At 43.7% G+C, this 24,431-nt stretch overlaps 1 pseudogene; it reads left to right on the top strand.

The window, feature by feature from the left end:
• The first annotated feature begins 723 nt into the window (after window positions 1-723).
• LOC137325640 (di-N-acetylchitobiase-like) lies at window positions 724-15,882 on the top strand (annotated as a pseudogene).
• The last annotated feature ends 8,549 nt before the right edge of the window (window positions 15,883-24,431 follow it).

A 24,431-nucleotide genomic window follows, 5' to 3' on the forward strand; every position in this document is an offset into this window, starting at 1 on the left:
TTACATTTAGTTGTTGGTTGAGAGATAGATTTTAAATTCGAGGTGTTGGTGGACTGGGAACCAATGTAGGTCAGCGAGCACAGGTGTGATTGGTGAATGGGAATTGGTGTGAGTTAGGATACGGGCAGCAGAGTTCTGGATGAGCTCAAGGTTTTGGAGGGTGGAAGATGAGAGGCCGGTGGGGGAGCATTGGAACAGTCAATTCTTGAGGTATCAAAGGCATGGATGAGGATTTCAGCAGCAGATGAGCTGAAGCAGGGTTGGAGAAGACAATGTTATGGAGGTGGATGTAGGCAGTCTTGGTGATGGAGAGGATTTGTGGTCAGAAGCTCATATCAGGGTCAAATAGGACTCCAAGTTTGCAAACGGTCTGGTTCAGCCTCAAACAGTGGTCATGGAGAGGGATGAAGCACTTTGAGACATTCTGAGGTCATGAAAGGCGCTAAAAAATGCAAGTTCATTCTTTTTCCTTTATTAGTTTCTCTGTTTGCTGTTGGCCAAGATTTGGAGGAAGGGGGAGAAGAGAACGTCCCTTTAAATGTTGCATTTCAGAGTATGAAGATTGTTTCAACATTTCACGATTGCCACATCCACCAACACAGAGAGAGAGAGAGAGAGAGAGACTCAGGAGGTGTCATCATCAGTCACATCCGGGTGGATTTCAATAAATGATCTTGCTGCATCTGGTGGATCTTCATATCGGGCAGAGCTCAGGCGGAGAGGATGCGCTGGAGTTTGGAATTGGCGCAGGCCCTGGTCGTGCTCGTGCTGTGGGTCTGCTGCGGCTCTGGGTCCGGCTGTCCATGTTCGGATCGGATTCTGTGCGAACCCGTGACCGTGGAGCATGAGTTCGAGGTGGGTGTTCGGGGGCTGGGGTGGGTGTTTGGGGGCTGGGGGTGGGTGTTCGGGGGCCGAGGGTGGGTGTTCGTGGGTCGTGGGTGGGTGTTCGGAACAGTCTGAGGGGTGTGGGTCAGGGTGAGGGACAGGTGGAGCTATTGGGATGGGGGTAGTGGGGCGGGGGGAATGTCCGATTATTGTTGAAATGCAAAGTGTCTCATATTATAATCCGTATGTTAAAGTGTTAATGTTGGTATAGTTACAGTTTGTATAAAATAGGACCAACCGTAGTATTGAGCAGTGCAACGATATTTTAACAAGTGCAGCTTCCATAAAATGTGTTTTTAAATATATTTCTCCAATGTGCAGAGTCTTAAATGATGTGTGATCTAACTCCTGCAGTGTGTCTGTCTAATACCATGGTTAAGGTCACCGGTTTGTGGTTTCCACAGAATATTGAAAATCCTGGAATCTCATGTCATAAAAATGACATTTGACTTTTTCACTCATTGTAAAACTGGGACCTTGGCCACGATTAAACTGAATACAACGTAACAGATCTTTAAAAAATACATTGGTTGCAAAATGACTCTGTAACTGCTGACTGTATTGATGAGGTCAGTATTTACTTCAGAGCAATGTTACTAAGTGGGCAGTGTGGCAGCAACAAGAGCACCACCAATATAACCTGCAGGCTCGATGTGTTCATTCTGCTTTTATCCCACTTCCCCCACCTTCCCACTAACAAAACATTCTTCTGACAGATGGGTGGGATAAAAGTTTCCTCTGTCTGTTGGTTCCAAGAATGAATAAACATGAATTTATGTCGCACCTCATGTCCTCAGGATGTCCCAAAGAACTTCACATGAAATGAATCACTTTTTGAAGTGTTGTCGGCAAACTCAGCGGCAATTTTTTTTTATTTGTTCATGGGATGTGGGCGTCGCTGGCAATGCCAGCATTTATTGCCCATCCCGAATTGCCCTTGAGAAGGTGGTGGTGAGCCGCCTTCTTGAACCGCTGCAGTCCGTGTGGTGAAGGTTCTCCCACAGTGCTGTTAGGTAGGGAGTTCATGATTTTGATCCAGCGACGATGAAGGAATGGCGATATATTTCCAAGTTGGGATGGTGTGTGACTTGGAGGGGAACGTGCATGTGGTGTTGTTCCCATGTGACTGCTGCCCTTGTCCTTCTAGGTGGTAGAGGTGGCGGGTTTGGGAGGTGCTGTCGAAGAAGCCTTGGAGAGTTGCGACAATGCATCCCGTGGATGGTACACACTGCAGCCACTGTGCGCCGGTGGTGAAGGGAGTGAATGTTTAGGGTGGTGGATGGGGTACCAATCAAGCGGGCTGCATTGTCCTGGATGGTGTGGAGTTCTTGAGTGTTGTTGGAGCTGCACTCATCCAGGCAAGTGGAGAGTATTCCATCACACTCCTGACTCGTGCCTTGTAGATGGTGGAAAGGTTTTGGGAGTCAGGAGGTGAGTCAATCACCACAGAATATCCAACCTCTGACTTGCTCTTGTAGCCACCGAATTTATATGGCTGGTCCAGTTCAGTTTCTGGTCAATGGTGACCCCCAGGATGTTGATGATAATGCCGTTGAATGTCAAGGGGAGGTGGTTAGACTCTCTCTTGTTGGAGGTGGTCATTGCCTGGCACTTGTCTGGCGTGAATGTTACTTGCCACTATTCAGCCCAAACCTGGATGTTGTCCAGGTCTTGCTGCATACGGGCTCGGACTGCTTCATTATCTGAGGGGTTGAGAATGGAACTGAACACTGTGCAATATTCAGTGAACATCCCCATTTCTGACCTTATGATGGAGGGAAGATCATTGATGAAGCAGCTGAAGATGGTTGGGCCTTGGTCACTGCCCTGAGGAACTCCTGCAGCAATGTCTTGGGGCTGAGATGATTGTCCTCCAACAAGCACCACCATCTTCCTTTGTGCTAGGTATGACTCTAGCCACTGGAGAGATTTCCCCCTGATTCCCATTGACTTCAATTTTACTCGGGCTCCTTGGTGCCACACTCGGTCAAATACTGCCTTGATTTCAAGGGCTGTCACTCTCACCTCACCTCTGGAATTCAGCTCTTTTGTCCATGTTTGGACCAAGGCTGTAATGAGGTCTGGAAGCGGGAAACAAACTGAGCATCGGTGAGCAGGTTAATGGTGAGTAAGTGTCGTTTGATAGCATTGTCGATGACACCTTCCATCACTTTGCTAATGATTGAGAGTAGACTGATGGGGCAGTAATTGGCCGGATTGGATTTGTCCTGCTTTTTGTGGACAGGACATACCTGGACAATTTTCCACATTGTTGGATAGATGCCAGTGTTGTAGTTGCACTGGAACAGTTTGGCTGGAGGCGTCGCGAGTCCTGGAGCACGAGTCTTCAGCACTACAGTCGGGATGTTGCCGGGGCCCATAACCTTTGATGTATGCAATGCACTCAGCTGTTTCTTGATATCACGTGGAGTGAATCGAATTGGCTGAATACTGTCTTCTGTGATGGTGGGGCTGTCAGGAGGAGGTTGAGATGGATCATCTACTTGGCACTTTTTGCTGAAGATGGTTGCAAATTCTTCAGCCTTGTCTTTTGCACTCACGTGTTGGACTCCACCATCATTGAGGATGGGCATGTTTACAGAGCCTCCTCCTCCCGTTAGTTGTTTAATTGTCCACCACATTTCACGACTGGGTGTGGCAAGACTGCAGAGCTTTGATCTGAACCGTTGGTTGTTGTGGAATCTCTTATCTATGTGTACAGCATGTTGCTTCCGCTGTTTAGCATGCATGTAGTCCTGTGTTGCAGCTGCACCCAGTTGGCACCTCATTTTTAGGTACGCCTGGTGCTGCTCCTGACATGCTCTTCTGCACTCCTCAATGAATCAGGGTTGATCCCCTGGCTTTTTGGTAATGGTAGAGAGTGGAATATGCCGGGCTATGAGGTTACAGATTGTGCTGGAATACAATTCTGCTGATATGTGCAGAGCAAGGTCCCACAAACAGCAAGTTGCATGAATGAACAGTTAATGTGTTTCTGCTGATGTTGGTTGAGAGATAATTGTTGGCCAGGACACCAAGAGAACTCCCTGCTCTTCAATATTGCCAGCGGTCTATTAGATCCACTTAAACATCTCATCCAAAAGACACCTCCTCCAACAATGCAGCACTCTCTCATTACTGCACAAAAGTGTCAGCTCAGATGATGCATGTTTGATAGTCTCAGTCCAACTCAAAGGGCCCAAATCACAAAACTGTGATGAACTAAACTGCAGCACTAAACAGGCAGTCTCATTTGAGAACACAGGATGGTTGGTGTGAGAAACGGAAAAATGTCACACTGGTGCAGTATGGGCTGTTTCTCTTTCTCGGGAATTATATTCTGATCTAGTCTTGCTGGTCTCATGGGAGAAATGCTTGATTTGACACCAGGTACCTTGAATGCAAAATTTTTTAAACTGTAACTCTAAAGTCCCTTGTAAAAAGAGTTTATTTAGTTTAAGTTGTCCTTTTGAAGTGTATTGAGCACCAACACTTGGAATGGAGTATTGGGATGTGAGCTCCTTTTCCTCATGTTGTTCAGTTCCTCTCACCTGCACTATTGTGGAAATGGAAGTTCTGAGAGGTTGTTCCTCTTTAGCATATTCTTTTTTTCTGGTGGCTGCGTTTCGATTGACATTGGTGGTAACCTGAGAATCAGTTCACCAGCCGTTCCTTACCCCGTAACCTGGGGAAATGATAATGGGCCAAATTTTGCTCTAACAGGGCATCTAACGGTGCTTGCCGTTACTTGGACCTGCCCTTGCACGTTTTTGAGTGGCAAGTTGCTGAAAGTGCGAACTGATAACGGGGCAGTGAGTGAAACAGGGCATTTGGGAGCTGAGTGAACAGGGCAAGAAACAGGGTATCTCCTTAACCAATGAGAATGAAGGATTATGAAATTAACAGCGCAAGGATTGAGAAGGAAGTGTAAATTAGAGTGGGCGAATTCAATGTCAAATCAGGTACAGAAAGAGAAATAAAGAGAGGAAAAGAAAGATTGGATTAAAAGAGAGAGAAAAAAGTGAGTGAAAGGGGAAGTAAAAAAAAGTTTGAATTTTAAAATTGACATTTTTAAAATCTCCAACAGCAATTAAATCCTGAAGGAATGAGACTCCACTCTTGTAATAGTTAATTATCAGTGCCAGAGATCTTGATTGCCGATAATGAACACATTCACCGTCATTAAAAAGTTACTTAGACTGGAATGGAAAAGACGTAACTTTCCATGGCGAGTTTAGTTTGAATCTCCTGCGCAAATACATGAACTTCACGTCGTTCAATGAATTTTAAGGGTGAACAAGATAGCGAGATGCTGTTTTCGTGAAGCTAACAGTGGAGCAGCCCAACTCGGTCAGCAACTTGTGGATGTTTGAGTTTAACTGCGTATCTGCCCCTCGCCTGAAGTTGCTGTACCATTTACACATAAATAAAACGAGCCCCATTCGCCTCACCGTTATTTTGTCAACAAAATCTGGGCCATTGATTGTGAAAATATATATTTTTAAATGGCAGTTTTCTGCCCTTCATTACTGCAATTGACTGCTTTATTTTGTACCAGGTCTTTGTCTTTGATGTTGGAGGAAAGGATTGGAAGTATTATGACTGGTCTAAGGTCACGACTATTGCAGCCTTTGGACCTTACGATCCTGAGCTTTTGTGTTATGCTCATGCGAATCAAGTTCGAGTTGTCCTGAGAGGTAAGTAATTTTATCACAGAAAAAACAAATGTCCTTCTGTCTTCCAATGCAAGCTGTATTATTGAAAACCACATAAAAGGACATTCAGTGCACAGCCTTGAATTGCTATTTTTGACATTACAGTGCTGAAATTCCCCTCCAGCTCCGGTACAGCTCTCGCAAATTATTCTACATTCCATCTATTGCATGTGAAAAATCTTATATCCACACACACCTCCTGTCAACAAAACCTTACTTTCTGTTCTCAAGTTTTTCACACTTTTGTTGCAACTTTTTCCATTTATAAATTCCTCTGTCCACATTTACAATGGGAACTGTCTCCGTAAACTTGATGCACTGTAATTACATCCTCCCCACCAGTGGTGGCACTGTAGCACCTCTGTTTTGCATCTTTCAGCTCAAATTGCCATTTAAATAAAAATTACAATTGATCAAAGTATTATATTAAATATCAGGACAAAATTCATGATTTCACAATGGGGACTGAGTTACATCTGAACACCCTGGTTGAATTATCCCCCACACTCCAATCCTGCTTCGTCTGAATACTACACAAGTCTGGACTCTCTTTGTCCATTGCCATGGGAGATTGACTGGTGATGTATTTTTATTCTACTTTTCACCTCCCAAACTTGCTGGATTCGTGAGCACTGAGTGGGAGTCTTCTGATCTAGGAGTAGGGGAGGGGGAGAATTCTGAGGAGGGAGATTGTGGGATCCAGCAAGGACTCAGGAGATGGTCAGGGATTGCTGGGATCTGGCAGTATTGGGGAGATCGGGGAATGGAGGGTCTAACATGTCTTGTTGGGGAGGAGGGTGGTCTAATGGAATGCGACCAAACTGCTATTGACATCTTTGGAAGCATCAGTCCCTCACCCCTCACATGTTCCTGCAAGTTAGGTGCCCGAACCACCGCTTCCCTCATCGTCGCCCTATTCCGATCTTCTGTACTTGCCTGGAGCATTTAAGCAGAAATGCTTGGTTAAGAAAGCCGTAAAAAGCACAAACAAATCATTGGGATTCATTTCTGGAGGAAAATAATTCACAGCAGAGAAGTTATGTTAATCATGTATAGGTCCTTGGTTAGAAAACACTGAGAGTACTGTGCACAGTTCTGGTCTCCATACTACAAAAAGATACAGAAGTACTGGAGAAAGTGCAAAAAGGATTTACAAGGATGATATCAGAACTGAGAGAGTATAACTATCAGGAAAGACTGAACAGGCTGGGGCTCTTTTCTCTAGAAAAGAGAAGGCTGAGAGGTGATCTGATAGAGGTCTTTAAAATTATGAATTGGCAAGATGTAACGAGTGCCACAGGAATCAGTGTCCTAGTACATGAATCACAAAAAGTTAGTATGCAGGTACAGCAAGTGATTAGGAAGGCAAATGGAATATTGTCATTTATTGCAAGGGGAATGGAATATAAAAGTAGAGATGTTTTGCTACAGTTGTACAGGGCATTGGTGAGACCACATCTCGAATACTGTGTGCAGTTTTGGTCTTCTTATTTAAGAAAGGAAATAATTGCTTGGAGGTAGTTCAGAGAAGGTTCACTCGACCGATTCCTCAGATGAGGGGGTTATCTTTTGAGGAAAGGTTGGATAAGTTGGGCCTGCATACACTGGAATTTAGAAGAACGAGAGGTTATCTTATTGAAACATATGAGATCCTGAGGGGACTAGAAGGGTAGATGATGAGAGGAGGTTTCCCTTTGTGGGAGATACTAGAACTCGGGGCCACCAGTTTAAAAATAATGGGTCTCCCATTTAAGACGGAGGTGTGGAGGAATTTTTTCTCTCAGAGGGTCGTGAGTCTGTCGAACTCCCTTGCCAGGGAGCGGTGGAGGCAGGGTCATTGAATATTTCTAAGGCTGAGTTAGATAGACTCCTGATTAACAAGGGAGTCAAAGGTTATAGTCGGTAGACAGGTAAGTGGGGTTGAGGTCACAATCAGATCAATCATGATCTTACCAAATAGCAGAGCAGGCTCGAGGAGCCGAATGGCCTACCCCAGCTCTCGTATGTTCATATGTTCATAATTTTCCATTTGTGGGCAAGTCGAAAACTAGAGGTAATCCAAAACTATAAGATAGTCACAAATAAATCCAATAGGGAATTCAGGAAAAACTTCTTTCTTCAGTGAGTGGTAAGAATGTGGAACTTGCAACCACATGGAGTGGCTGATGCAAATGACATAGATGCATTTAAGGGGAAGCTGCAGAAGTATATGAGGGAGAAGGATATGTCCAGGCTTTGGAGACAGGCTGAGGCCTTCAAATAAAAACTGTTCACACCATCACTTGATGGCCGTCGTGTGGAACTATATAACCACAGGCCACATTAAAGGCAAAATCCAATTGCAAAGGTGACAGGACAGGCGTCACCAGATGTGAACACAATTAAAATAGAAAAACAAAAGATACTGTTGACAAAGAATTTTTGAACAGAAAGATGACAGGACATACTGTTTTTAATAACCTATAAATAGATAGGTGGAACTTTTATTCCCTGGCACAGCAGCAGTCTGCCACTGATGCCAGGATTTAGAATGAAGAATGCAGTTTAATGAAAGCCCGACCCAATTGTGTCCAGAGCCCAGCACACACGCTCCATTCTTCCGACTCTGGGCCGCTGAGATTTCTCCTCTTCCTCCATCAATGGCAGAACCTTCAGCTGTTACTGTCTTGAACTCCAGATTCTTCTTCTTCAACCTCTTTGTCTTGCTATTTCTCTTCCTATCTTCGAAAGCCTCATCAAAACCGACCTGTTTGACTGCGCCTTTGGTCTCTTCCCTCAAGTGTCAGCATGGCTCAGCTTTAGCACTGTGTCTCTCCTCCTGGGTCAGAAGGTTTTGGGTTTACTCCAGGACTTGACACATAAGTGCAGTACTGAGGGAATGCTGCATTGCCAGAGGTGCTGTTGTAAACAATTTTACAACACCAAGTGAAAATTGGAACCAAGTCCAACGATTTTATTTGAAAATCACAAGCTTTCGGAGGCTTCCTCCTTCCTCAGGTGAATGTTTCAGAGGTGCTGTGATTCAGATGAGACCTTAAACAAGGGCTCCACCTGCCTATTCTGTTGGATGTAAAAGATCCCATTGGCACAATTCAAAGAACAGGGAGTTCTCCTGGTGTCCTGGACAACATTCATCCCTCAACCTACATCACCAAATCAGATGAACTGGCCATTTATCTAATTTCCTATTTGTGGGGCCTCTCTGGGTACAAATTAGCGACCACATCTGCTTACAAAGCAACAGTGATTATGCTTCAAAAATAATTAATTGGCGATGAAGCATTTAAGGACATCCTGAGGATGTGTCAGGCACTATGTAAATACAAATTCGAGCTAAATCTTCCTCTACTACTTCCTACTTGATGTTGGCAATTCTGTCCTGCAAAGTGTCTTGGGACACAATGTTGTGCGAAACATGCTCTATAATTGGAAGTTGTTTCTTCACCCTTCACCAGGAGTTTTTTCACTATGGAACACTGTATACAAACAACGCCGAGAAAAGTGGGTCGATAAGCAATTGCAGTTGGCAAAAAGGCAATTTATGGATGGAATCAATTTGGATGTGAACATTGCTGATAAAAAACCATCTATAGGTTATTTCAAGATCCCTCAACTGGTTTCCGAAACCATGGATGTGTTCCACCGTGAAATACCTGGGTCTCAGGTAAAGAAGCCATTTTTTTAATTAAATGGGGATAAGCAATTTACTTTCTACTTAATCATAAAGGAAGATTGATATTTTTCTGGATAAGTGAATTGAAATCATGATTTTTCGCTGCTGTTTATCAGTGCATCATCTTGTTACAAAGCTGCTTTGACAATTGCTGAGGTTAGAAATTTTAGATTGAATCAGTTTAAGCTGGATATACAGCAAACTTGATGCTGCATCACTTGTAGCCCAGAATGATACAAGTGACTTGAGTTCCAGCTTCCATGGATGGCATAGTTCGAACTGTAATTTTCACATAGGTTCTCAGAAGGTTCCAGCACAGTAGGAGGCCGTTCGGCCCAGCGTGCCTGTGTTGGCTCTTTGAAAGAGCTATCCAATTAATCCCACTCCCCTGTTCTTTCCCCATAGCCCTGGAATTTTTTCCCCTTCAAGTATTTATCCAATTCCCTTTTGAAAGTTACTGTTGAATCTGCTTCCACCACCATTTCTGGTTTTATATTCCAGATCATAACAACTCTCTGTGTAAAAAAAATTCTCCTCATCTCCCCTCTCATTCTTTTGCCAATCTCCTGAAAGCTGTGTCCTCTGGCTATCAACCCTTCTGCCACTGGGAACATTTTCTCCTTATTTACTCCGTCAAAACACTTCTTCAAAGGAAGAAATGTTTGTCTTAATGTCAAGCCCTATAACATCCTTCAGAAATGTCCCACAGTTTATATCTAATGAGTTACTTTGAAATAAAGGGACCATTAAGTAGGCAAAAAAGTAAATCACTCGCTGCATTTTTATTGGGTAAAGTTTGAAGCAGACTTTTACTGCTGAGAAGTTTGCACATAACGGACTTTGCTAACTCAGATTACAGTGATTTAATTCTTGACCTTCGGCTCCCGAATGCCTTCTTGTTCAGGCAGTGACTACATGAGCCATGCAAATCCTGGTTCGTGCTGAGTTATCTGATTTCAGCTGGGATGTTGGAGGGCACAATTTACCCCGAGTGCCACTGGGTCGGGGAAGGTCAAATGAACCATCTGATCATTATCTGGAAACCTCCCACTGGAAGTGTGACCGTGCAGATGGCCACCAATTGGGTTAGTCCCCCCACCCATGTTAAAATTGCCTGCCAGCACTCAATGTCTGGCCTCGCGTAAAAGAACTTTGGCCACTTTGACTCGGTATTGGAGTGTGGCTGGCCCTTTTGGGACTACAATTTGGTTACAACTTAATGCCTTTTGGAGAGGAGGAGAGAAAATTGATGGAAAATTGGAGGAAGAAGGTGAGTGAGCAGTGGGGAATTGAACCTGATTAATATTTGATAACCGAGGATCCTATTAATTCTAACTCACAATTTGCCCCAACTTTATCCTGTTCCTTTTTATACAGTCATGAACACTGTCGAACTCCTAACCTGTTAAATTCACAGTTCCCATGGACCATGTGCGAGTGCATATAAAAACCATATAACTACTAGTGATATCCAACATAAGGTATGAGATGAAACTAACTTCTTCTTGTTACTCTTTGGCCCTTAGGTCACATTTAACGTGCCTTGGTCTCCAGACTGCATTGATGGCCGATGCTATGACTTTTTGAGAATTGCAAATTCCTGTGACTTTTTATTTGTGATGTCCTATGATATGCAGAGTCAAATGTGGGACAATTGCTTTGCAAAGGCAAATGCTCCCTATTACCAGACTTTATCAGGTATGTACAATAAGACCATCTGGTTCAGGGTCCACCTGCCCGATATCAATGTGAATCTAAGACCCTCATTATTTTTTTTCCCCATTTAGGTTACTCCGCTTATATCAATCTGGGAATTGATTCCAGAAAGCTCTAGTTGGGAGTTCCATGGTATGGTTATGACTATCCTTGCACACAGTTTTTTGAGGTAAGGTTTTGTCATTATCTGGCTTTCAGTAATCCGAATTATTTACAATAGACTATTGTAAACCATTACAAAAGAGCCAGAGGTGATCTGGGGAAACATTTTTTTTACGCAGCGAGTTGTTATGATCTGGAATGCACTGCCTGAAAGGGTGGTGGAAGCAGATTTAATATTCACTTTCAAAAGGGAATTGGATAAATACTTGAGGGGAAAAATTTACAGGGCGATGGGGAAAGAGCAGAGGAATGGGACTAATTGGATAGTTCTTGTGACGAGCCAGCACAGGCATGATGGGCCGAATGACCTCCTCCCTTGCTGTACTTACTATGATACTATGATGTTATGATTGTCTTGTTGCTGTGCAAAATATCCCATTGATTCACTGTTCTGGAGAAATTATTTGTTTGCAGCGCTTGCTCTCTGGGCTTACCTTATCTGTGCTATTTAACATTTTATTCCACTGAGGCCTCCCCTTAACTGCATTCTTCTCGGCTGTAAATCTTAAGCTTCTCTAATCTTTTCTCAAAGCTCATCCTTTTAACACAAGGGATCATAAGAACATAGGAACAGGAGGAGGCCATTCAGCCTCTCAAGCTGTTCCGCCATTCAATTAGATCATGTCTGATCTGTATCTTCATTCCATCTACACACCTTGGTTCCATAACCCTTAATACCCTTCCCTAACAAAAATCTATCAATTTCAGTTTTGAAGTTTTCAATTGACCGAGCCTCAACAGCTTTTTGGGGGAGAGAATTCCAGATTTCCACGGCCCTTTTCGTGAAGAAGTGCTTCCTGACATCACCCCTGAACAGCCTTGCTCTAATTTTCAGGTTATGTCCCCTTGTTCTGGACTCTCACACCAGAGGAAATACTTTCTCTCTATCTACCCTTTCAACTGCTTTGATCATCTCAAACACATCAATTACATCACTCCGTAATCTTCTATATTCAGTCTTGTTGCTGTCTATTTGAAATTACAACCTTGTCCTTGTCTATAAATGTACTATTTAATTTTATATATTTCAGTGAGAGACCCTCCTGTCTAAATTGTAAAACTTATTTTTCTCTAATTGTTCCTCTTTACACTTAGAGATCAGTCATGTTGTAACTGCATTTTTGATGTTACCAAAGTAACTATATTTTCATCCTTTTGTATTTTCAGACTGGTAGGTGTGTATTGGAAAAGATTCCTTTCCGAGGTGCCCCTTGCAGTAATGCAGCTGGACGTCAGGTCCCATACAAAGAGATCGTACAGCATGTGCACAAATCAATTACTGGCAGATATTGGGATGATGAGCAGAAAGTCCCGTCTTATATCTACATGGTAAGACTATCAATCAAAACACAATGGAGAGTTGTGCATTGTCCATTCTTTGCAGAATGCAAACCTTGCAGTATTTCATGATTCAATATTCCCTGTATACAGGATTCAGCACAGTTCAGAATGTACAGTTTATACAGTAGAAAATGTGTGTAGTTGGAGAATAGCCAAGAAAATGGGAGTTGACAGACAAAGCACCAAACCCAGTTCCGTTTGTTAAGACATTGTGTATGACCAGTTGCAAAAAATGAGATGAGCTGTGGTCTTTTCAAATCGATCACTTTGCACAACCCATATTGACCCTCCTGTGAAAATTAGCGATTGTTTGGTTTGTGAAATGTGTGCCCCTGTCTCCCATTTGATGATCAATTTAGCACAAAAGATTGACGGTAGCGTGCCCTGTACATAAGAAAACTGCACAGTAGCAAATACCACACACTCTCGACCTACTGCGTTCTAATGTCCTTCAGGGAAGGAAACCTGCCGTCCTTACCCGGTCTGGCCTATATGTGACTCCAGACCCACAGCAATGTGGTTGATTCTTAATTGCCCTCTGAAATGGCCTCGCAAACCACTCAGTTGTAAAATCCAGATACGAAAAGTCATAATAAGAATAAAACCGGATGGACCACCCGGCATCGGACCACTAGGCACCGGACACGACAACGGCAAACCAAGCCCAGTCGACCCTGCAAAGTCCTCCTCACTCACATCTGGGGACTTGTGCCAAAATTGGGAGCGCTGTCCCACAGACTAGTCAAGCAACAGCCTGACACAGCCATACGCACATATCTTTCAACCAACTTCCCAGACTCTTCCATCACCATCCCTGGGTATGTCCTGTCTTCATCAATGACCTTCCCTCCATCATAAGGTCAGAAATGGGGATGTTCGCTGATGATTGCACAGTGTTCAGTTCCATTCGCAACCCCTCAAATAATGAAGCAGTCTGATCCCGCACGCAGCAAGACCTGGACAACATCCAGGCTTGGGCTCATAAGTGGCAAGTAACATTCGCGCCAGATAAGTGACAGGCATCTATCTCTTTCTATTTCCCCCAAATCATTTTTTTACCAATCAAACACCATAATCTTTTGACTTGTTGCATCCGAATTGACATCTGGGCTGTTCATGTGGATTTTTCTAAGTTGCTGTCCTGAGGGAGTGCTGCACTGTCGGAGGTGCCGTCCTTCAGATGACACGTTAAACTGAGGTCCCGTCTGTGCTTTAAATGTGTGCCTTATGTTCATATGTTGCACAGCATCCAGATGAGTTAATTGGTTTGGGTGTTAAAAAAGATAGACTTGGAGCTGCTCCTGCTCCGTTCCCGTTACTTGTGTGGACGTGCAGCGGAAAACCGCGTTTGTGCACGGAAATGGAGTTTCTGCCGACGGTCAGGGGACGGAGTGGGAGAAGCCCTGAGGAAATTGCCGGCCGTTGCCGTAAGTCCCTAATTTTTGAGTTTGTTTTGCTCATTTGTCATTGTGCATTTTCTCATCGTACATTTCAGTCCATTCTGTCTTCTGCTGATGAAGATTTTCAGCATAGTGTCTCGAACTGAGCATTGACCCAAACCCCTCGCTCCTATCTGTGTAACTCTTTATTTTTTTATGGCAGGTTAATAATACATTTCATGAGGTCTGGTATGACGATCCACAGAGCATTTCAATTAAGTCAGCGATCATGAAGAAATTGAGACTCCGTGGCATAGGCATGTGGAATGGAAATATGCTGAACTACAGTGATGATCATTTCATAGTGAAGCAAACTGAAGACATGTGGAATGCTCTTTGCCCTTTGTGAGGAAAACGGCGACGTTGAACCATCTCATCTTAACAGAATGTAATCATTTAATTTTGCAAGTAAACTCAGCAAAAAGTGAGCTTGCTTCCAACATTAGAAATTAAAGATAACGCAGATCTAGGGAACAGATTTAACATTTTGTCGAGCTAACGAATTTCTATTCAATGAAAAGAAAATGTACGAATACAATTTGTACTCCAAGATCTGGTCACTTCAGGCATCTCAAGTTGTTTACAAAATGCATCAAATCTGTATTGACTTTCATAATGCTTAATGATAGTGCAGGTTAAAACATCTCGCCGCTAATTATTTACAATTCAGGAAACAAGTCAGCTTTCCCGTTGGGTAATAATCCAATTCTGATATGCACACGCGTGTTGTCTGTTTTATGCACATCTTAATTCTTGACAATGATTTTGATGATTTTATTTTGATTGGTTATCATTTTGAACCTCGATAACTTTAATTTTCAACTTTCCTCCATTAAGGGGGGGTGAACGGACCAGATAATAGTATCCTGTGTACTGCTAGTATTTTTATTTAATTGTAATATTACAAGACAATGTAACCATTTGAATTTTATTCCACCTGAGTGCTTTACAATTGTCTATTCTTGAAAGGCAATTTAAATTTTTACGGGAACACGTATTTCACAAAATAAAATGTGATGTTTCCAAAGTAAGTGTTTTAGTTGTGTTGCTCCAGGAAAGTGGGGATTGTGTAAATATAAAACAGTTGTGGTACCGGTTAAAAAAATTCCCCTCAAGTCTAATCTTGGCACATATATTTAGTAGTCCTCAGTTAATCACTTGCCCTCCTCGTTGCCAACATGTGAAACTCAGTGTTGGGGGGAGGGAGGTCTGTGTCCCATTTTATCTTTATTTACTTTGTAATATTACCCAGCAAGAATTGTCCTGGTCTTTATTCCTGACACAGTTTTCTTCATTCACAATATTGTTTGACGAACTCTGTGCGTGAGATTATGGTCTAACCATCTCATAGATGAAAATGATAAGACAAAGAAGGCAATAAAATTGGTGCTGTCATTAAATAATACGTAAGTAAGACCATACTTGATCTTTAATATCTTTAACTGATTTCTCGAGGTAAAGTGATCGTTTCGTCGAACAGGAAGCAAAGTTGTCAGAATGGGGGACGGCGAATCAGTCCACTGATCTAATCTTTCCATGTTAGCAGACTGGAGCCCGCTGGCAATTGTACCAATGGGCACAGGAACCAGTTTAGAGCAGGCACTGAATTGGCAATGCAGAGAGCTGTCAGGGAGATCACACTGCTCATTAGGACCCGTGAGCATCATTAAAGCTGAAAGAGCTGGAAACATGACTTCATCTTATCAAGTTAATCATGGGCTGGGTGAGAAAAGGAAACTTTCTTTTTTTCTTTTCCCTTTTTTTCTTGAGAATGATAAGGCAAGTTCTTTCCTTTCTTTCCTTTCCTCTTTTTTCTTTTTCGATCTTTTCTCTTTTTCTTTTCTGTTCTCTTTTTTCTTTTCTTTCTTCTAGTTTCCGTTATCCTGTGCTCTCGAGCATTTCCAGCTGTTTCAATAGGATTTGTACGTTTGCTTTAAAACAAAAGCATTGAAGCAATTCCGACCCAAAATGGAATAAGACTCTTAGTTAATGGTGTAGAAAGACCTCTGAACCAGCAAGTTCCAAGTCCAAGTGATGAGTGGCCTTTTCACTCCTAAAGGGATATTGGTGACAGATTTACATTTCAGTAACCTCTTCACATTCCTGCAAACCCGTTAACTTGCCTATTCTGCATTACTTATCAGGTAACAAGCAATAAAGACTTTAGATCCTGAATTTCTTCTTTTACTTACTTTAGGATAAATGTTCGTATCATTTTAGAGTGGTGAATTGCACAAATAGAGTCATTTCTTTTCTACAAATGTATTTATTTGAGAAAATAGCGCGATATATATATGTGAGAATACTGAGAAAATCCGACTTCTGAGAAAGAGGAAAGGATATCACACCACGGTTTCCCGAATTTCCCTCTGTCGACGAGGGTTGGGCAGGTTGCTGAGGCCTAAGCAAGGTACATTCTTGGGGTCTGGGCAGAGGGAGAGTTGCCCACTACCGGGGCCCTGACCCTCCAAAAGAGGCTTCATCAGGACTTCAGCTGCTGACCAGGGATAACCACCACCCCTCTCCTGGTGACCTCTGTGGTCAGCAGTGCTAGGTGGGTTGCATTACCAGTGGCAGTGCGGCCAAGGATCTGCTGGAGGCCTTCCCTGATGTGATGGGAGGTGGAGAGGGTGGGAATATCCAGGTCGCTGGGAATGCTGCAGTCGGCATCATCGCAAGATATTCCTTGATTCATTATAGTGCAACTCACTGCAGGCAGACTTTGAAAGTGGCTGCAACAAAATATAGTTCAGAATTTGTTAATATGTGACAGTGGAATACCCTAACATAGAATCATAGAAATTTACGGTACAGAAGGAGGCCATTCGGCCCATCATGTCTGTGCCGACCAATAAAGAGCCATCTCGCCTGATCCCACTTTCCAGTTCCTGGTCCATAGCCCTGCAGGTTGTGGCATTTCAAGTGCATATCCAAGTACCCTTTAAATGCAATGAGGGTTTCTGCCTCTACCACCCTTTCAGGCAGTGAGTTCCAGACTCTAACCACCCTCTGGATGAAAACAGTTTTCTTCAACTTCCCTCTACCAATTACTTTAAATCTATGCCACCTGGTCATTGATCCCTCTGCTGAGGGAACGAGGTCCTTCCTATCCACTCTCGCTCGGCCCCTCATGATTTTATACACCTCATTTAAATCTCCCCTCAGCCTCCTCTGTTCCAAAGAAAACAACCCCAGCCGAACTAATTTTTCCTCTTAGCTAAAATTCTCCTGTCCTGGCAACATCCTCATAAATCTCCTCTGTACCCTCTCGAGTGCAATTACATCTTTCCTGTAATGTGATGACCAGAAATGTATGCAATACTCCAGCTGTGGCCTAACTAGTGTTTTATACAGTTCAAGCATAACCACCTTGCTCTTAAATTCTATGCCTCGGCCAATAAAGGAAAGTATCCCATTTGCCTTCTTAGCGAGAACCAGGCTGAATATAGAAAGTTCAGAGGGAAAGTGAGAAAGGAAATAAGAGGGGCAATGAGAGAATATGAGAATAGATGGGCGGCCAACATAAATGGGAATGCAAAAGACTTCAAGAGGCATGTGAACAGTAAAGGGGTAGTAAGAGGAGGGGTGTGGCCATTAAGGACCATGAAGGAGAACCACTCATGGAGGTAGAGGGCATGGCTGAGGTACTAAATGAATACTTTGCATCTGCCTTTACCGAGGAAGAAGATGCTGCCAGGGTCTCAGTAATGGAAGACATAGTAGAGATCCCAGATGGATTAAAAATTGATGAAGAAGAGGTACCAGAGAAGCTAGTCATACTTAAAGTAAATAAGTCACCCGGTCTGGATGGGATGCACCCTACGTTGCTGAGGGAAGTAAGGGTGGAAATTGCGGAGGTACTGGCCATAATCTTCCAAACATCGTTAGATACGGTGGTGTTGCCAGAGGACTGGAGAATTGTAAATGTTCACCCTTGTTCAAAAAAGGGTGGAAGGATAAACCCAGCAACTATAGGCCAGTCAGTTTAACCTCGGTGGGGGGAAACTTTTAGAAACGATAATCTGGGACAGAATTAGCAGTCACTTGGACAAGTGTAGATTGATGAGGGGAAGCCAGCACAGATTTGTTAAAGGCAAATCGTGTTTAACTAACTTGATCGAGTTTTTTGATGAGGTAACAGAGAGGGTAGATGAGGGCAATTCAGTTGATGTGGTGTATATGGACTTTCAAAAGGCGTTTGATAAAGTGCCACATAATAGGCTCGTCATCAAAATTGAAGCCCATGGAATAAAAGGGGCAGTAGCAGCATGGATACAGAATTGGCGAAGTGACAGGAAACAGAGGATAGTGGTGAACGTTTATTTTTTCGGATGGGAGGGAGGTATACAGTGGCGTTCCCCAGGGGTTGGTATGAGGACCACTGCTTTTCTTGATTATATTAATGACTTGGATTTGGGTATAGAGGGCACAGTTAAAAAATTTGCAGATGATACAAAACTTGGAAATGTAGTGAACAGTGAGGAGGATAGTTATAGACATCAAGAGGATATAGACAGGCTGGTGGAATGGGCGGACACGTGGCAGATGAAATTTAATGCAGAAAAATGCAAGGTCATACATTTTGGTAAGAAGAACGAGGAGCGGCAATATAAACCAAAGGACACAATTGTAAAAGGGGTGCATGAACAGAGAGATCTGGGGGAGTGTGCACACAAATCTTTGAAGGTGGCAGGGCAGGTTGAGAAAGTGGTTAAAAACCATATGGAGTCCTGGGCTTTATAAATAGAGGCATGGAGTACAAAAGCAAGGAAGTCATGATGAACCTTTATAAAACCCTGGTTCGGCCACAGCTGGAGTATTGTGTCCAGTTCTGGGCACTGCACTTTTGGAAAGATGTGAAAGCCTTCGAGGGGGAGCAGAAGAGATTTACTGGAATGATTCCAGGGATGAGGGACTTTAGTTACGTGGATAGACTGGAGAAGCTGGGGTTGTTCTCTTTGGAACAAAGAAGGTTGAGAGGAGATTTGATAGAGGTATTCAAAATCATGAAGGGTCTCGACAGAGTAGATAGGGTTGGCAGAAGGGTCAAGAACCAGAGGACATATATTTAAGGTGATTGGAAAAGAACCAAAGGTGACATGAGGAAAAGCTTTTTCACACAGCGAGTGGTTAGGATCGGGAATGCACTGCCCGAGGGGGTGGTGGAGGCAGATTCAATTATGGTCTTCAAAAGGGAATTGGAAAAGCACTTGAAAGGAAAATGTTTGCAGGGCTACGGGGATAAGGCGTGGGAGTGGGACGAACTGGATTGTTCTTATGTAGAGCCGGCACGGACTCAATGGGCTGAATGGCCTCTTCCATGCTATAACCTTTCTATGATGCTGTGATTCTCTGATTCTAACCACCTTATCTACCTGACCTACCTTCAGGGATCTGTAGACATGCACTCCAAGGCCCCTCTGTTCCTCTACACTTCTCAGTATCCTCCCATTTATTGTGTATTCCCTTGCCTTGTTTGCCCTCCACAAATGCATTACCTCACACTTCTCCGGATTGAATGCCATTTGACACTTCTTTGTCCACCTGACTGGTCCATTGATATCTTCCTGCAGTCTACAGCTTTCTTCCTCACCATCAACCACACGGCCAACGTTTGTGTCATCTGCAAACTTCTCAATCATACCCCCTACATTTCAGTCAAAATCATTGATATATACCAGAAAAAGCAATGGTCCTAGTGCTGAGTCCTACGGAACCCCACTGGAAACAGCCTTCCAGTCACAAAAACACCCGTCGACCATTACTCTTTGCAACTCACCAAGGCTTCTTCGACAGCCCCTCCCAAACCCGCGATCTCTACTACCGAGAAGGACAAGAGCAGCAGGCACATGGGAACAACACCACCTGCACGTTCCCTTCCAAGTCACACACCATCCCAACATGGAAATATATCGCCGTTCCATCATCGTCGCTGGGTCAAAATCCTGGAACTCCCGACCTAACACCACTGTGGGAGAAACTTCACCCCTCGGACTGCAGCGGTTAAAGAAGGTGGCTCACCACCACCTTCTCAAGGGCAATTAGGGATGGGCAATAAATGCTGGCTTTGGCAGCGATGCCCACATCCCATGAACGAATAAAAAAAAAGCCAATTCTGGATCCAACTTGCCACTGTCCCTTGGATCCCATGGGCTTTTACTTTTCTGACCAGTTTGCCATGTGAGATCTTGTCAACAGCCTTGATAAAATCCATGTGGACGATATCAAACATGCTACCCTCATAGACCCTCTTTGTTACCTCCTCAAAAAATTCGATCAAGTTGGTCTGACACGACCTTCCCTGAACAAATCCATGCTGACTGTCCTCGATTAATCCGTGCCTTTCTAAATGAGGTTAGGCTGACTGGTCTGTAATTACTCGGTCTATCCCTTTCTCCCGTTTTAAACAATGTTACAACGTTAGCAGTCCTCCAATCCTCCAGCACCAGGCCTGGAACCAGACAGGATTGGAAAATGATGGTCAGAGTCTCCGCTATTTCCTCCCTTGCTTCACGTAACAGCCTGGGATACATTTCATGCTGGCCTTGTGATTTATCTACTTTCAAGGATGCTAAACCCCTTAATATTTCCTCTCTCACGATGCTTATCCCGTCCAATATTTCACACTCCTCCTTAACTACAATGTCTGCATCGTCCCCCTCTTTTGTGAAGACAGACGCAAAGCATTCAGTCAGAGCCATGGCAGATGTCTTTGAGCCTCTCTCCTTGCATTTCTTTCAAGTCAATGCCAAAGTAAACAACTGTCCACTTTGACTGTGGAAAGTTTTCTGAACAAACATTTTTTTAAAAGCACAGCATAATAGACAGTCATCACCTGCTGACACATCACTGCAATCTGTGAGTCTGAGTTTTTTCCTCCATACATCACTCAATGCACAGATCTGTCCAGATACTTTCGAGGTGAAAATCATAACAATGGTATTGAAATGCAGAGGGGAAAATCATCACTTTTAAAAATATCTCCATTTTCCATCGTGGTTCTGTCATTAATCCCATATTTTTCTATTTACAGATTTCACCGTGCCTGACGTTACGATCTTCAATAAGAATTCTGTGGACCTCAGTCGCTCAGTAGATTCCCAGAGTGATTGTTTGTGCAGGTGTACTGAAGCATAAAGACATACGGCTACCTTGTCTTTAAGGAGGATGCAAAGTGTATACATTAACTTTATATTCATTTGTGAATTTAGAATAAGGTGAAAATTCTGAACTACAGTGTTCATAACAAGATGGACTAACTGTCCAGTAAATTCAACATTCTGAAATGTTCTTTCAAATAGGCCAATAAGTTTTTATTTCTTAGCAACAAATTGTTTGTGAATCATTTATGTCGATAGGAATAAACAATTACTGAAAGTATTCTGTCAGCAACTGAATATGACCCCGGATCTTTTTCTAGTTTCTCCCTTGTCTTCCCTCAAGCCCTTTCTGAGCCCATCTTGTCAACGAGACCCACCTCCTGCTCCATTTACCCCTAAACTGCTGACCACCCAATTTTACTTCATGGCCCCCATGCTAGCTGACATTGTAAATGGTTCCCTCTCCTCAGTTTACTGCCCCCACCCCGCTCCCTATCAAAACCAACATCATCACTCCTCCTTCTCAAAAACTCACCCTCGACCCCTCCGTCCTTGCAAACTACCACCCCATCTCCAACCCCTGTTTGATCTCCAAATTCCTTGAGCGTGTTGTTGCCTCTCAAATCTCAACTCACCTTTCACGCAACTCCATGGTTTAATCCCTTCAATCAGGTTTCCACTCCTGCCACAGCACAGAATCTGCTCTAATCAAAGTCACAAATAACACATAAATGCCGTGGCTACAAGATCAGGTCAGATGGTGGGTAATTCAATTGAGGGATCTGTGTATTCTACTTTTTAAACTCGAGAAATGACCAGATGGTCCAAAATAGGCTTTTTCTCTCCTGTACATTCCTGTGTTCCTACAAGTAGAATCCCACAAAGGTTGAATCCCTGTGTCCTGCCTCTGTACCATAATTGGTGAGCTTCATACAGTCTGTTGTGTCAGTGTGAGAAGAGCACTGTTCTTTATTGGTGGTTGGCATGGAACTTTCTGGGAGTCCTGCAGGGAAAGGAGAGGGTGGATCCGATCGGGTAGTCCCTGACCAGATGGTCGATACCATTTGGTAGAACCCCTTGTCACCAGAACTGACCAACATGCACCAAGATGTAGCCTGGATGGTGGTGAGAAGGGGCCTCCGAGTGCGGTCCTTCCAACACGCACGAAATCTCAGTGCCACCGCGAGCTGCCCTCGAGGATGCAGCGGGGACAAGACCGTCGTCAACCTCCTGATGGACTGCCCCTTCGCGCAGAAGGTATGGAGAGAGATGCGTTGGTATCTGTCCCGATTCATCCCCAACAGCTGGGTAATACAGGACGCTGTGCTCTATGGCCTGTTCCCAGGGACACACACCGAGACAGATATCAACTGCTGCTGGAAAACTATCAACTCGGTGAAGGAGGCCCTTTGGTTGGCCCAAAATCTGTTGGTCTTCCAGCTGGAGGAGCTGTCCACGACCGAGTGTTTCTGACAGGCACATTCCAAGGTCCAGGAGTAGATGCTGCGGGATGCACTGAAGCAAGTGCAGCCCAAGCAAAGGCTCTATGGGGAAAGGCCACCGAGTAAGGCCATCCCACTTTGTATTGTACAAAATGTATTCGATGATATGTACTGTGTTTTGAATTGTAATAATGAGATCATAGTGTGTACGATCTGCACTGTATTGATTCGAACTACATTGATTGAAATTGTGTCTTTTTACGTTGAACTGTGTGTATCTTTAAATATGATGAAATAAAGTGTATTTTGAAATAGAAAAAAAATTATCAAGTTTCTTAAAGTCTGTTGTGTCAGTGTGAGTAGAGCACTGTTCTTTATTGGTTTGATGGTTGATGAGGTCACTAAGGGAGTGAAGCTCTTCTCTGCTGCCGTCTGGAGTTTTTCACAAACATTTCATTCATTATGCTCGATACAAAATTTCCCCGTAAACTGTGGATTCAGTATCTGTTGCCATTTTGTAACAACGTGAACCACTTTCAGTTGCATATCAACAAGGTTTTACATAGAATTACACACATAGAATGGACAGCACCAAAACAGGCCATTCGGCCCAAATGATCGATGCCTCCTCCCACCCCTCTTCATCTAACCCTATCAGTATATCCTTCTAGCGCTTTCCCCCATGCTTTTATCTAGCTTCCCATTAAATGCATCTATGCTATTTGAACATAAGAACATAAGAAATAGGAGCAGGACGAGGCCATGCAGCCCCTCGATCCTGCTCCGCCATTCAATAAGATCATGGCTGATCTTCGACCTCAACTCCACTTTCCGGCGCGATCCCCAAATCCCTTGATTCCCCTCGATTCAAAAATCTATCCATCTCAGCCTTGAATGCACTCAACGACTGAGCATCCACAGTCCTCTGGGGTAGAGAATTCCAAAGATTCACAACCCTCGGAGCGAAGAAATTGCTCCTCATCTCAGTCCTTAATGGCTGACCCCTTATCCCGATATTGTGCCCTCGAGCTCTTGAATCGTCAGCCAGGGGAAGCAGCCTCTTTGCATCTACCTTGTCAAGCCCTCTCTGCATCTTATATGTTTCAATGAGATCATCTCTCATTCCTCTAAACTCCAGAGAGTATAGGCCCATTGTACTCAATCTCTCATCATAGCACAACCCTCTCATCCCAGGAATCAATCTAGTGAACCTTCGCTGCACCGTCCCCAGGGGTCAAGTATATCCTTCCTCAGGTAAGGAGTCCAAAACTGCACACAGTATTCCAGGTGTGGTCTCCATAAGCCCCTGTACAATTTGTAGGGGGTGGTGGTGTGTGTCAGCTTCACCTCTGACTTCTGAGCAGTTCGAATCACTCCCACTCCCTGGGTTCTCGACCTTGGACTTATTTGGGGGTTGTGACAAAGTGCAGCAGACAACTGGTTTTGGTGCAAGAAACATTGACCTTTATTCAAGAGAGAAAATACAACACAACAATCTTAACACTCTAATAAAATGGGGAACACTTCGGTACACATGAGGGAAATTACAGTAGAATGATACCTCACCCCTCCAAATCCCACTATACTTGCTAAGTTGGACTCTAAAGGGCCAGAGTTAATGGTTGGTGGCAATATTCGGTTGGTTGTTTCGTAAGGCCCTTATTGCCACGAGGTGTCTGATGGTCACTGGGGCTGTTGCTCTGGTTTCTTCTTGTGTGTCAGCCTGCTTCTGGAGCTGCTGACCTTCCCTGTCGAACTGCTTTCCTGTTGCCCCCTCGCCTTGTTGTTCGCTGAAGCTGCTCTTCCTTCCAGAGACAGCCAGAACAAGACAAGCAGCACACAAGCGCCAGCAAGAACCAGAGAGAGAGAGGGAGGTTTTGAGATTCCACTTCTATATCCCTCTCTTACAATGGTCTTCGTCACTTTTAAAAAAAACACTTCATGCCTGTTTAAACAGT

This window comes from Heptranchias perlo, chromosome 9 (genome assembly GCF_035084215.1).
Source record: "Heptranchias perlo isolate sHepPer1 chromosome 9, sHepPer1.hap1, whole genome shotgun sequence".
Lineage (NCBI taxonomy): Eukaryota > Metazoa > Chordata > Chondrichthyes > Hexanchiformes > Hexanchidae > Heptranchias > Heptranchias perlo.